Source organism: Amphiura filiformis, chromosome 15 (assembly GCF_039555335.1).
Source record: "Amphiura filiformis chromosome 15, Afil_fr2py, whole genome shotgun sequence".
Lineage (NCBI taxonomy): Eukaryota > Metazoa > Echinodermata > Ophiuroidea > Amphilepidida > Amphiuridae > Amphiura > Amphiura filiformis.
This window is the reverse complement of record NC_092642.1, coordinates 31,254,620-31,268,827: the sequence shown is the minus strand read 5'-3', so window position 1 is coordinate 31,268,827 and position 14,208 is coordinate 31,254,620. Positions and strand designations below refer to the sequence as shown.

General features: G+C 36.9%; 1 long non-coding RNA gene across 1 annotated transcript; it reads right to left on the bottom strand.

Annotated features, from left to right (window-relative positions):
* Positions 1-269: 269 nt before the first annotated feature.
* LOC140171514 (uncharacterized) lies at positions 270-4,736 on the bottom strand. The gene is made up of 4 exons (XR_011861611.1): positions 4,473-4,736; positions 2,602-2,724; positions 1,668-1,795; positions 270-616 (listed from the first exon to the last, which is right to left on the bottom strand). It is a non-coding gene; the product is annotated as an uncharacterized lncRNA (long non-coding RNA).
* Between the last annotated feature and the right edge of the window lie 9,472 nt (positions 4,737-14,208).

The window sequence follows — 14,208 nt, the reverse complement described above, 5'->3', positions numbered from 1 at the left end:
TTGTAGTGTCTCTGGACCTAGACCTAAATGCCAGGATCATTCATGGTTGACCTAAAAAAAAAAAAAAAAAAAAAAAAATTTCAAGATATTTTGTTATTTTTATATGAAAATTGATAATTTGTATTCATGTCATAGTCTATTAATGATTTCAAAATGTATTGAATTTGAATGGATTTTTTTAATTTCGGTACCCGGGAGGGTATTTCCTACCGGGTAATGTAATCTCGGCGGTACCTGCCATCCCGACCGAAATGCCAGCCTTACTAGTTACCACTGTGTCCAGTATTTGTTGACTTAATTGTAGTCCACATTATCATAATTATATATTATGAGTTCCACTGTGTGGTAAAACATGTTCCAAATTAACAGTGATGGCTAGTGGCTACCAGCTAGCTAGTCCACTAAACCTAATTGATAGGTAGGCGTAGGCCGTAACAGCCATATGTTGACAATGTCTTTTTCTGTCGATAGTTTTCCCCTCGAAGTTAAATTCGCTTGATTTTTAGTTGAAGTGCCGACATTCTATATGGCACAGGTGATTGCTATGGAGCATTTACCTGTCTCTTGCTTAAGCTTGTTGCTGCAGGTGGTTCCTTCCAAGAAGTTCATATTTCATCTGTAAAGAAAAATAACCAAAATATCAATTAAAATATTTAGATTTTAATATTGAACAACCTACAGATCCCCAAAAGTGACATAGAAAGAAAAAAAATATCTTTGGGCCTGAATTAGTAGCACGGGCCTGACCAGGGTTGTCACCATGACCCAAATAGTACTGGTTAAAATATTGAAGGCAAAGCGTGGCGAGCTTAAGCTCTCAAGCCTCGCACTATCTTTTAGGCCCCCTAAAAAAATTTTCTTCCTCTTTTTATGATGAAATATCATCATCCACTTCCGGAAATATAAAAAAAAAAAAAATGAAAAAAAAAACTTAAAAAAACCCCAATTTAGTGAGTGCCAGACAGCCCAGTCCAGCGTGGTGATAACCCTGGGCCTGACTATAAATAAGGGCCCATGCTACTAAGTCAGATACTATCTTGGGGCTTGAAGTTACTATCTTGGGGCCTGAGTTACTAAGCCAGGCCTTATGGCCTAATCCTTTCATCAACCAATATAGCAGTTACTCATGGATTGTCTTTTGAACTTGAAGGAGAGCAATAAATAGCTCTTCATGAGCCTTCAAGGAGAGCTGTTTCACATGTCAAACATCACTCTCCTATATCAGATTTAAGGGGTACTACACCCTGGCCAATTTGGTGCCTAATTTTGCATTTTTCTCAAAAATTATAGCACATTTGATACAAGTAAGATATGTATATTATAGGGGCAAGGAGTACAACTACTGCACTGAAAATTCAGCAACTCAAGGCAAGTAGTTATTGATTTATTGATCAAATACTGGTTTTCCTCATTTTTGACTGTAACTCCACAACTGTTGTTTGTGCTGAAATAAAATTTCCAGTGCAGTAGTTGTAGTCCTTGCCCCTATAATATACATATTTTACTTGTCACAAATGCACTATAATTTTTGAGAAAAATGCAAAAATATGCACAGAATTGGGCAGGGGTGTAGTTACTGTAGTACCCCCTTAAGGAGAGCAGTAGAGAGCAATGCTCTCACTCTCCTCAAAAGGCAGTCCCTGGTTAATCATAGTACATGTACATACCAGCTTTTTGTTGTACCAGTACTGTTGAGTTCATCACTATACATTCTGATTAAAAGCCACCACCTCCTGAAAACAGTTGCTGCAACGTAACTGTACAGTTCACATCAAGTTGGCATCACTGGTATCACCTAGTTGGGAAAATTCAAGAAACAAAATATTAAAATGGAGAAACGTTTTACAAGAACAAGCATGTTTCACTGTGCCTCCAGGTTTCTGAAATTGGGCTGCTCCATGCTGCAAGCCCCAGAGTTACATATATGGGAGGCCTAAGCACGGTACCAATTCAAAATATATTTATGGAAATTGTTTTACCATTTATTTGCACACAAAAGTACACTGCGGATTTACTGCGCACCTTTTAGATAAAAATTTGATCATTGCATCTGTGTGTGACTTGTATGGCATGCGAGTTGTGTTGGAGATCAATGGTGGTGCATCCGTAGTGTACGTAGCACACGTATTGCAATTTGGCATTTTGCCCATTCATGCCTAAAGGCTAAACTATGATCAGCTCATCATCATGTGTGAGATGGGAGTCAGGACTAACTATAAAAAAAAGCCCAACATTTTCCGCTTTACAAATGTCAAATTCCGCTTTTTTCCGCCTTGTAAATTTTGCGATAAAAAATTTTCACAAAAAAAGCCTTACGCCTTAACATTGGAGATTGTCAATTTCGCACAAATATCATTTGATTTAAGCATTGCTTATGACCACCTGCATGGCAGTGCGTGCATGCCATTCTACATACACATATATATCAATACCATGTTGTTGCTTGTTACAAGTCTTATTTGTTCCACCTTATAAACAAACGAACAAACTTAAGGTGCCCTCAAAGATCATGTTGTCCGCCTGGGGTTGTCTGCATCCCAATTTAAATGCATGAATGTCACTCTCCTCAAAAGGCAGTCCCTGGTTACTCATTGTACATACCAGCTTTTTGTTGCACCAGTAGTACTGTTGAGTTCATCACTATACATTCTCATTAAAAGCCACCATCTCCTGAAAGCAGTTGCTGCAACTGTACAGTTCACATCAAGTTGACATCAGTATCACCTAGTTGGGGAAATTAAAAAGAAATAATATCTTAAAATGGAGAAAAGTTTTACAAGAGGGGCCTCTAGACTTCTCGCAGAATTCACATAATCATCGCCAGTCCTGCATTTAATACACAACGCACAACTAGCGTAAAGCATTCATACACTCCTATCAAAGCAGCCAATCAGAAAAGTATGAAACATGCATTGATTGTGTATATTGTGCATTCTGCGTAGTCTACGGCAGTGTTTCATGCGTGTTCGTGTCACATAGGATTGATTCATTTTTCGGGCGGGTTTATATTTGGTTCTAATTTCCAACATTTTGAGTGATAATTTGTTACATAAAAAAGTTAAAATTATGTGTTTTTTCTTGTCGTGTATGACATGCGCTTATTTTGGGGGCTTTGGGGTGCCAGCCCCCAGGGTAAAATCAGGGGCAGCGAAATTGAAGGGGCTGCAAAAACAGGGGTGGCAAAAACAAAAACAAAGGGGGTGGCAAAAGAATTAATAAATAAAAAGGCAGAAAAATTTGATAAAGCATACAAATTTTTGAAAAATGTTGCTATACATCAAAATGTGTTGCTTTTAGGGTGCTAGCACCTGAAATCTTTTTTTTTTTTTTTGGCTCTTCACTTTTTCAAACAACCGGAAAAAAATGGGTCAACCTTTTCGGGCTGTTGAGGAAGGGGCAGCAAAATTTAATTTTCTTCAGCCCCCGGGTTGGGGCGCCACGGTAGGCCCTACGCCACTGTATGAAATAGATTAATAAACACATACTTAGGCCCTATTGCTCGAGAAATTAGGCAAAATAATGCACTTGCGCTGATGTCGATTCGCCTAATTTTGTCTTCCCCTTTGGGGCTCATGCATTAGACGATCAGCATCAGCGCATATGCATTATTTTTCGAGCAGCAGTAATGTACACGCATTCATAATTACCTATAATTATTGAACCCCAGGCCTTGTTGTTGACTTTTTTTTGGTGAGCGATCGCCGCCACCGCCGCCTCAAAAAAAAAAAAATTTCTAGTGAGCGATTTTCCACTCGCCATGGCAGGGGGCTATTTTAACGTGCCTCACCGTCACGCTCGTGCAATGAGATAAAAGTGTTGATGAAGTAGAGTGCGTTTCAAAAATAAAAAATTGACATTTTACCTGAATGTGACCGTAAGAAAGGCTCTACCATTGTCTACTATAAAGCATATCTACACGGATGGTTAATTGTCACTGCACAAATATTATATCTCGTCACGTTACGTGACAGTGAGGCACGTTAAAATAGCCCCTGCGCATGGACACTAAATATTACTCGCTGCGAATCTCACAAAATCAGCCAGCGAATTAAGTGTTAAAACGATTTAGAAAGGTACAAATATTAGTGCCTTTCGCGTGCATTTGAACGTGAATTTTAAAACCGAAACTCTTATTTGAATATACCCCAATAAGTGTATTGTGAAAATTCAACCATTCGCGTACCATCATTCGCGTACATCATCAACCACTCGGCTTTAAAATCTAGACAGCAATGCCTGGCGCTCAACTGCGTGCATGCCATATCAAATCGATTGTCATTGATACAGGCATTACAGGTTGTTTATGACTGATGTTTTTCGTGGCCTGATCCCGGCCTGGCCTAGCCTACAATATAAGAGTGAATCAGTCATGAGTCACGACACTGCTCTTGTTTACGGTGTAAAAGATGGCCTTATAAACCATGCACACTACACGTGAAAATAATTGAAATAACTTCAGCTTTTATACTTACATTGTTTACCACCAGTGCCACTGCACCGCACCGTGAACGCCGAGGCTGTGCATAGTCAGTGCATCCATGTCACTGTGGTCTGAGCGGGGTCTGTGGCGACGAACTTTCCTTCTCAAAATCAAGTTAAATATTGCGATCTGACGGTGTGCAATGGACTCAATATGTTACAAAACCACAAAAGTTTCACCATGATGACTAAAAATCGTGCAAAGTTGATTATTTTGGTTTTAAAATGGGAAAATTGTAAAAACTACTAATGGCGGACGCATCAGAAAATTTTTTTTAAACATCAGCTACCAAATTTCACGAAATTTGCTGGCAAAGAGGTTTATTCCCTGCATCGGTACTCAGCTGTTTGTTTTCAAGCTCGCTTTATGTGTAGCGAACAAAAGCTACCCAAATCAGCCAAATGTCGGGCTTTAATCAGGGCTCCGTTTGTCTTTATATTCCCATGGTAGCTTCATGAACGAAGAATGGGGCACAATAGTAGCTGAAAGCAATGACGTAATCAAAATCTACTAAATATTCATATTTTAGCATTTTTCACTGCACCAATATTGGATTGCTGAACGATTCAGTCCTCACCCACACCACTCCACGCCATACATAAATTCTCCCAGTCACATTTCCCCAATATGAAATTTTTAAAAAGTAAAATTTTAATTTTAATTCTTTTAAAGTTTGGCAGAGGCGGGGTTCGAACTCACGGCTCACCGCTTTGGCTAGTATCACGTATACCATACGTCCAGCGCCTTAGACCGCTCGACCACGAAGAACTTGATAGTGCCATCGTGAAAATTTATACATATAATATTAATAAATCGCAACTTCATTACTGCATCATATTTTGGAATTTTATCTGCTTAAAACATTAATGTGTATTATAATAAAGCTACCATTATTTATATTGTTGAATTCTCAAGCGCATAGGGACAATTAATACGAGGGTCCTATGAATAGGCCTACATACACAATACATAAAATCGATTTTGATATCGGCCATGTGCTCTGCTGTGCATGTGGTTTCCCGCAGTGGCGGAAGTTGTATAATTACGAAGTGCATCCGAACTCCATTTTGAAGCAAATGATTTTGACAAGGCATTGGATTGTTCCAGTTTGCATCCTAAATCCACATTAGACCCCTAATTTTATTTACAAAATCAAAAGATTAGATTATCATAACAACAAAACGGTAATCTTTTGTCGGGTCTAATGTGAAAATTACATTAAAAAAATGTAGTTTTTACAGAATTAATTTTCACTTAATTCCAAAAAAAATGGCGTATATAAGATTGAAATAAATTCTCTACCTTCTATACTAGATCAATTGTGATGCAAGTTGTTATCAAAAATTGTTGTGATAGATGTACAGTTAATATTCATATATTCCATTACCTATCTGATGGTACAGTTTTACACAGAAAATATTTATTTGAAAAACCTGCCACTCGGCTTTTTCCGGAAAGGTCACAGGGTCGCCGTGACCTGTGCAATAATTACAATTAAAAATTTTCTTATTCTAACAGCAAGCGTTTCTAGAATATATTATGGCGAAATGTGGTGTAGTCCTCACCATCAGCACAACCCGATGACCGTGCGTAGATGTTGATAGGACTGGAGGATTCAGTCTAGGATCAGCAGGTAAAAATGTCTTATTTCGGCGATCCTGACTTTTAGACCACCCGAGCTATATAAGGTACACATTGCAAATTTATCATATTAAACTTTCGCAACAAGGTTAAACATGTTTTCAACTGTACAAACATACCTTTTATTCCATCAAACAAGCTTTATTTTGTTCCAAAATTCACATTTTTATAGCTATTTTTGACGTAAAAGAGCTGGTTACAAAACCGGTGATGCCAGCTCCGAAGTTTTCGCGTAGCACAAGCGCTTGATGTACGCTCATTTTGACGGTAATTTACGCTCGCGTATCATGCATTTTCAAGCGCGTTTGACATTGTTTTACTGCATGACGCAATTCTGCATTTAAAAGATGGCGAATTTCTCGAAAAACGTGATGTATTTTACCCCGTAATTTCCCTCATTACTCAAAACCCTGCCCTCTTTCACAATATTTTAGCTTCTTGGATATCATCGGAAACATAGATTAGTAATATTAGGTAGGTCACTGTATTTTTAAAGATTGTTTAGATGGTTTTTACAATGAAAAAATTGATGTTAAAGCTTCTTTTCAAAAATTGGTTTTAGCTTGTTAAAAAACGGGTAAAAATCGTTTTAGCTTGTTGGATATTGTTGCTTAATAGTTTAAAGCTGGACTCCTTAGATGAAACTTTTAGTTTAAGCTTGTTACAATATTAAATCTTGATGAAATAGTAATATTTGAGCCCTATATAGCGAGGGTGGTCTAAAAGTCAGGATCGCCCTTATTTCTCTAAAATAAAAGAGCAGAGAAAGTCAAAGCTTCCGTCAAAGCTACACGAGGACAGTTTTCGACGTTCAAATCAACTTCGATTGTTGAAATATCATAATATGTACGTGGGCTATTTCATTATAAATGACAACATTGAGTCCCAAAAGGGGTCAAAATTCAAACTCATTTATTTCATGCAAATTCATTATCATTTCAAAGTTCAGATGGTGTGTCAATAATTCTCAAAATATTAGAGCGTCAAACCCTCAGGAACCATTAAAAAATTAAATTGAATTTTTGCTGTGTAAAAACATAGCTGCCGCCTGAGGGGACATTTTTTAAACAATTTAATACACAACTTTGAAAGAGTATATGTAACCAACATTGGGTTCATACTTATTCATATTTAGTCTGTAATAATTGTTGTATGTTCCTTTACACTTCAGTGTCTTAAATATGCCAGTTTCAATATAAAACAATTAGTAAATTGATACTAATCCAGATAAATGGTGCAAAATTACTACATATTTTAAGGATAAACTTTATCTTCACATGAAAAATTCATGAAATAGTCATTTTGTCCTGCCCAATAACTACACTGATGCATAAGTGAGTATTCTGCGTCAATCTGTTGTACTAGTCATGGAAAACCTAAAATAAAAGACTTCTCCTGTGTCATTTGTTCTGGATAGGACACATTTTTTAACACATAATAAAGCATACTTTAACTTTAGAAATAGCTGCATCAATATTATTGCATCAATATTATTGCATAAAAGATCCCCAGCATTTAAAATCCACTACAAACAGGGTTAATATTCTGGTTAAATTAGGAATATTGCAATTTTTAGCTAACCAAGTTCAATGCAGAATAATATCATATGTGTTCTCAACAACTGGACAATAATTTGAACACTAAAGTGGTTTGTAAGCATAATTTGCAATAAAATGCAAAAATTTCTTGTGGGTTTGGCTCTTTGAAATTTTTATTTTTTAGTTTGTTTACCAATTCATGGAAATGACATAATTGTGCTGGAGAGGACATTTGTTAAATTGCAAACAGAATCGTGGATACAGGCTTGCAAAATGCAACAAATACCAAATCATGTGCCACCTTGGTAGAAGGAAGACCACTCTTCCTCTACAAATTTCACATTCTATGATATAATCCTTCTTATTTCAACAATTAGTAATTAACTTCAGTTCTGGAGAGGACAAATTTTTAACGCTGAACTGTGGTATCAAGAACAAGTGGTCTACTGTATGTAAATAAATGAATTCCTCAATCAGTGCCCTGTCCCATCAATTGGTAATATAACACAGATTATACAGGTAGGGTAAGGGTTTATATTTCCTCTTTAATGTTAACAAAAATGGAGGCATGAATTGGAGAGGACACTCATTTTCTTATTTAACGCAAAATGCCAATTTTGCAATACTCTCCATAATTTTAACATTTTTGCACCAATTTTCACCATTCAACTTGCATGATGTTCCACACATATCATATTTTCATTGCAACAAGCACATTGCCATAGAATGTACCTAATTTTTCAAAGAATTAATTCAGAATACATGGGCAAAATGAAATGGGACTCCAAAATTGGGTTAAAATGTACCTTTTGGCAATTTTTTTTTATACAAAAATAGACAGAATTCTGTAAAATGCTCATGTAGCTTGTAGTTTGTGGCATACTTAGAATTAAGTTAATAACACTGCATTATCACCCTAATTATATCAACCAGATATGATAAAAGCCATTTTTGTGAACGTGTCATTTATAATGAAATAGCCCACGTGTACTTCACGATAGCTTTCAAGATCGAAAAGTGGGCGATCTTTTACTTTTTAGACCACACACACTCGCTATTTATGGTCGTGCGTCATGAATTGGGTTATAGGAAAAGGTGGAGGCGTTACATTTTTTCAGTTTATATGGGACGTTTTTGGAGAGGGGTACTGAGTTAGTTTTGGTCTCATTTTGTTGCTAATTTATCTAGCTAAAATTGTGGAAAGTAAAAACTTCACACTGTATATACTTTTTGAGATATTGCAATTCAAACGATGCAGAATCAGGGGTGGAGGTGCCTACGGTTGAGGTGCCTACGGTTGAGGCATGTGTTAAAGTATAGGGAATATTGATTTTTCAGGCCTCCCGAATTTATTTTTTACTGCAACTTTGTAACCCAGCAAGGTATTGAGATGGATTAGGTACCATTGTTTTGGTATTGATGTCTAGTTTACAATTTGACCAGTTTTACTCCAAGCTAGGATAATTTGTTGTAAGGGTGCTGCATTCTGTGTCATGGGTTCTAGGCTTTTCCTATAATGCTACTGTGTTAACTATTCATTTATGCTCCAAATGTTCTGAAGGTCATATTTCTTGAAGGAGTTACTCCACTGCTGTAAAAGTTTACATTTTTTGGATGGAAATTTGATGAGGAATTCAAATATGCCACTGGCTTTTGTGTGAGGCATGGAGGAAAAAAGTTTTGATTGAAAATGTAATAAAAATCATAAAAATTATGTACGACTTTTGAACACCCTGTATCTCAGTTAGGCAACATAACTCATCATTACAAGTTTGCTTTTTTTGAAAGCCTACAATGTTATTAGCACATCTAAAAGGTTTTAGCAGAACAGGTGTTTATGTTAGTAAATAAGAGAGGAACAAAATAGTATACTTTTTGAACCAAAATTCAACTTTTCCACCCTATATGACATTTGTGGCACCCTGTATATTGACCAATTGTTTGTATGTGTGCATTCCTGGTACTCTAAGCTTTACAGTGATATATAATTTTATAGGGTTTTGATGAACAGTTTGTGAATTAGATCAGTTTAAGTACAAAAACATGTAAATTGTTCATTTTTTTAGTATGTAACGCATTTGGCCCCCAATTCATGGCGCACAACCTTATACTAGTATTATATTTTTATAATGGACTAAATAATTAGTACCCAGTACATTACTTTTGCATCAAGGTTAAACAGGACGTTGATAAATGAGGGAAAATATGGTGTAAAAAACAAGGTTAAAACAACTTTTTGTAAACAAGTAAAAACAGCTATTCTGCTCATGTGCTAGTGCTAGGAAGTTTTTGTCTCAAAAGTGTTAAGATTAAGTGAAAGAATTTGTATATAATGCATGCATGTATTTGGGGAGGGGGGCTTTGGGGGCGCCAGCCTTCCGGGGTAAAAGTAGGGGGCGGCAAAAAGAAGGGGCGGCGGAAGATAAAGGGGCGGCAAAAAGAGTAACATTAAAAGAAAAAAGGGCGGTACTTAAGGGGCAGCAAGAATAAATATGAAAATAGAAGGGCGAAAAATTATTGAAAATTAATGAAAGTATACATTTTTGACTGTCAACACGGCGGCAGCTCTAAGATCTGTGTGTATTAGGGGGGGTGTAACACCTACAAAATGTAGCTTTTTGTAGATTTTTGAGAGCCGTCCTGGCTGAAAAATAAATTGGGTCAACCTTTTCGGGCTGTTGCTGCAAGGGGCGGCAAAATTTACATTTGCGTAGCCCCCTGGGGTAGGAGCGCCACGATACGCCACTGAAATGAGGGAATTTTTTAAAGAAAAATATTTCATGTTTTTCGAGAAATTCGCCATCTTGAATAAATGCAGAATTGCGTCACATAAATATAGTAAAAATCTGTTAAACGTGCTTGAAAATGCTTGATATGCGAGCGTAAATCATTGTCAAAATGAGCGAACATCAAAAGCTTGTACCGTACTACGCGAAGTGTTGGAGTTTGCATCATCGACATCGGTTTTGCATTCAGCTCTTTTACGTCAAAAATGCGATAAAAATTTGGATTTTGGAAGAAAATAAAGCTTATTCGATTAATGGTTGTTATGCTAAAAACATGTTTATAAACCTTGATGCAAAAGTTTAATTTGATAAATTCTTAATTTTAACCTAGCCCTGCCAGCATGCCTCCCTGTCCTTAATAACATACCGGTACTGACATGTACTGGCCTGTTCAATAACATCAAAATGTTAAATAAAGATGCTTAGTTACAGTTACTGGAACTAAATGTTAACCATACATGTAGCTCGGGTGGTCTAAAAGAAAAGATCATCGAAAAGTCTATCCTCAATCCAGGCCACTGCATGACTGGTAACCGACGATGGATATGAGGATAGAATGTGGAGCTATCTCAAAACGTGTCAGAATCAGTTAAGCATGACACCATGTAAAGCAATGGAAATTTGGAAGAAAACAGTGCCAATCACGATGGGTAAAGTGGCCGTAAAAGTTGCATAAATGACACGTCGGCGAATTGTTAGCAAAACATTAGCAAACTTTGCTTTGAAGATACATTGTAGCCTACAGTATAAGTCATCAAAATAAATTTCAGTAACATTAAACTTCACAAAGAATTGTTTTAATACATTTAAAAATTGGCGACGATTGAGTGACTGAAGCAGTTACAGTTCCTCTATCCACACAGTAACTACATGTATCGTGGATAGTTGATAGATTTCTCGATCAACACATAGCCTGACGGCGAGGATGAAGTACTCACACCCTCCATCACGTCCCCGGTGTTGTCACTTAACATTGACTATGTGTACGCATGATCGTTCCCAATTTCGCGAAAAAAGGGGTTATTTTCGCGAATATTTTGTGTTCGCGATGTTTAAAAAATAGGGTTGTTTTTGACGACGGTGTACTCGAAATTAAAAAATAGGGTATATTTTTGTGAATCATGATAATGTTGAAATCCCAAGAAATCTTACAATTTCTCGCTCAATTTACTCCCGGATTTCACTTTTGTGAAACTTTTTTGCCTAATTCCTAATATCCCGGCCTAAATATTCAGCAACACGCTCGACTCGGTTTTATTTGTTTCATGGTTTATTTACACCGATTACGTCACTGGGGACTTGCCCAGTTTGGCCGCTGATTCCATGGGACTTTTTTCATTGGCTTTATTAATGACGCGCCCGGCCTCCGGAGCCTTGACAAACTGGGTACCCACAAACCGGGCCACAAACTCTTCGAAATGGCACCTGATCATAAAGGAATCCTTCTGAAGTTATAGTCAGCAGGGCAAAAACTGCAAATCGCTAACTATTTGGTGACCGGCAAGCTAGAGGTTTTTCTTGAAAATATCTAAAGATGGGGCTGATATAGTGGTTTGAGTGAAGGAATTCGTGGCAAATGCCAGAGTTTGTAATTTTTGTCAGTCAGTTTATGTATTGGTCACATTCAAGTTTTATTTTGCACCAAAAAAAAAAAAAACGGAGGAAAGATTACATTGTTGTTAACTATCATAAAAACACATGATGCATCCTATTGGATGTATTTGTATATATTTTTCTGTTATTTTCCTCATTTATATAAAAGGACAACAGAGTTCTCCTCAGAAAAGACACTGAATCAGAACAAGTGTTTTTGTGTGTGTTCTTGAAATGTTAAAAAAGGGGTACTTTTGTAATTTTAAGTGTACTTGAAATGCAAAAAATAGGGGTATTTTTAAAGGCTAATTTGTACCTGTTTTCGTGTAAAATAGGGGTAAAAAATTACGAAAATGTTCTTGAAACCGCGCAAAATAGGGGAGTATTTTTGACTTAGGGAACGATCATGCGTTACGCCTTTGAATGTTAAGTGACGACACCGGGATCACGTCACTACGATTTCCACTGAATTTGCCTGATTCATGATTTTGACATTGACATTGGTCATTGCATTGACATGATTGGTACTAATATTGTAAGCTTTGCTTTGATAATGAGCTAGCTAGAAAGTCAAAGAGCTATAAGAAACTGCCACTTGTGAAAACAGGAAAGTAAAATCCCTTTTAAGCATGGTTCATTACATTTACATGCATCATCAATAGTAGATTGTGTGTGTTGTCCATCTCTAAAAATTGAAATACTGGGTTTTGTGGATATCTGACTTTATCAGCCATGCCAATGAATATCATTAAGTCAGATACCAGGTGCACAGAAACTATGTATATATCATTAACAGGATTGTTACTGTTAGCCACTTCTCCAGCAGGAGTTGCGCATTTTGGTTTCTTGTTTAATAGTAATAATCTTACTATAAATCTAGGCAAATGTTGTATCCATGTATCTACATGTACAGGGTTTGAATTCGTTTAAAAATTTTGTGTAGCAGTTTTTGGCTAATTCATCATAATCAGGATACTTCCATATATAATATACTAAAGCACTATAAAAGTGCTATACAAATGCAAAATTGGGTAGCAGTTACTTCAAAATGTGGAGCAAACTGCTATGCGATACAGCCGAATTCGAACCCTGTACATGTATCTATCTATCCATCTATCTATATCTATCTATCTATGTGAGTCCATCAAAGGCTCAGTCAGTTTTTATCCAAATGACGCGGGAGATTGAGGAATATACCGAGACGGCAGGACGAAATTTGGTACATAATGGTGCAAGAATTGGCCTTAAAATCTGTAATCGGGCAAATATATATAGGCCTCCTAGCAGCTGTTTGTTTATGGGCTATGGCAACCAACGTGTCCATATAGCTAGCAGAAAGCGTGCCGTCGTTAGCGCTTCGGTGTACACGCCGCACTCCACTTGACTCGCACGCATTGGTGCGCATAGACAATTTGTGCACAGGTTATGGTATACGGGATTAGGTCTACTAAATATCGTAAAGGTACGGAAGGAAGGAAGCAAACATAAAGAAAGAAAGAAAGAAGAAGAGAATGAAAGAGTGGTAGGGTGCATCAGATGCCCCTCATGTCAATGGCTTCATCTGTCCGTAGTCTTAAAATGTTCCTATTGTCACAAAACTAACATGTGCCAAGTTTAAATTAATTCGGAGATCGTCCTGGGGGGCCACCGAGAGCCTATAGTTACAATGTGTCGGGCAATGTGTGTTCCTATGTAGTAAAGTTTGTTGACCCCTGTACAATTCCAATTAGAAGCCGATCGAACAATTTAAAGTAGCTGCCATATCAAAACCGTTAGGACTTAAATAGAAGCTCAAATCTTTTGCGCTTATAGTACTGATAATCATCTTCGAATCTGTGATAAAAATTAATCACCAACAAAATGAGCATGTGTGGAATTGGCACAAGCGCCTCGATACAAAATTTCAGTGAAATAGGCATTTTGTGGTACTTTTTACCTCAAATTTTACAAATGTTGATGTCCTGGTTGTCATTACACTTTTACAAAGCAGATTTTCTGAACTTTAGATCAATATATAATACATATTAACAACTTTCAGTGTGAAATAAAGTATTATAGCACTTGGTTAAGACAGAAATTATAGATTTTCCCAAGAATATGGACTGTGGGGGCGCTTTTGACAATAAAACACACACGGTCATTTCTTTGGAGATGGATTTTCATCACAGAT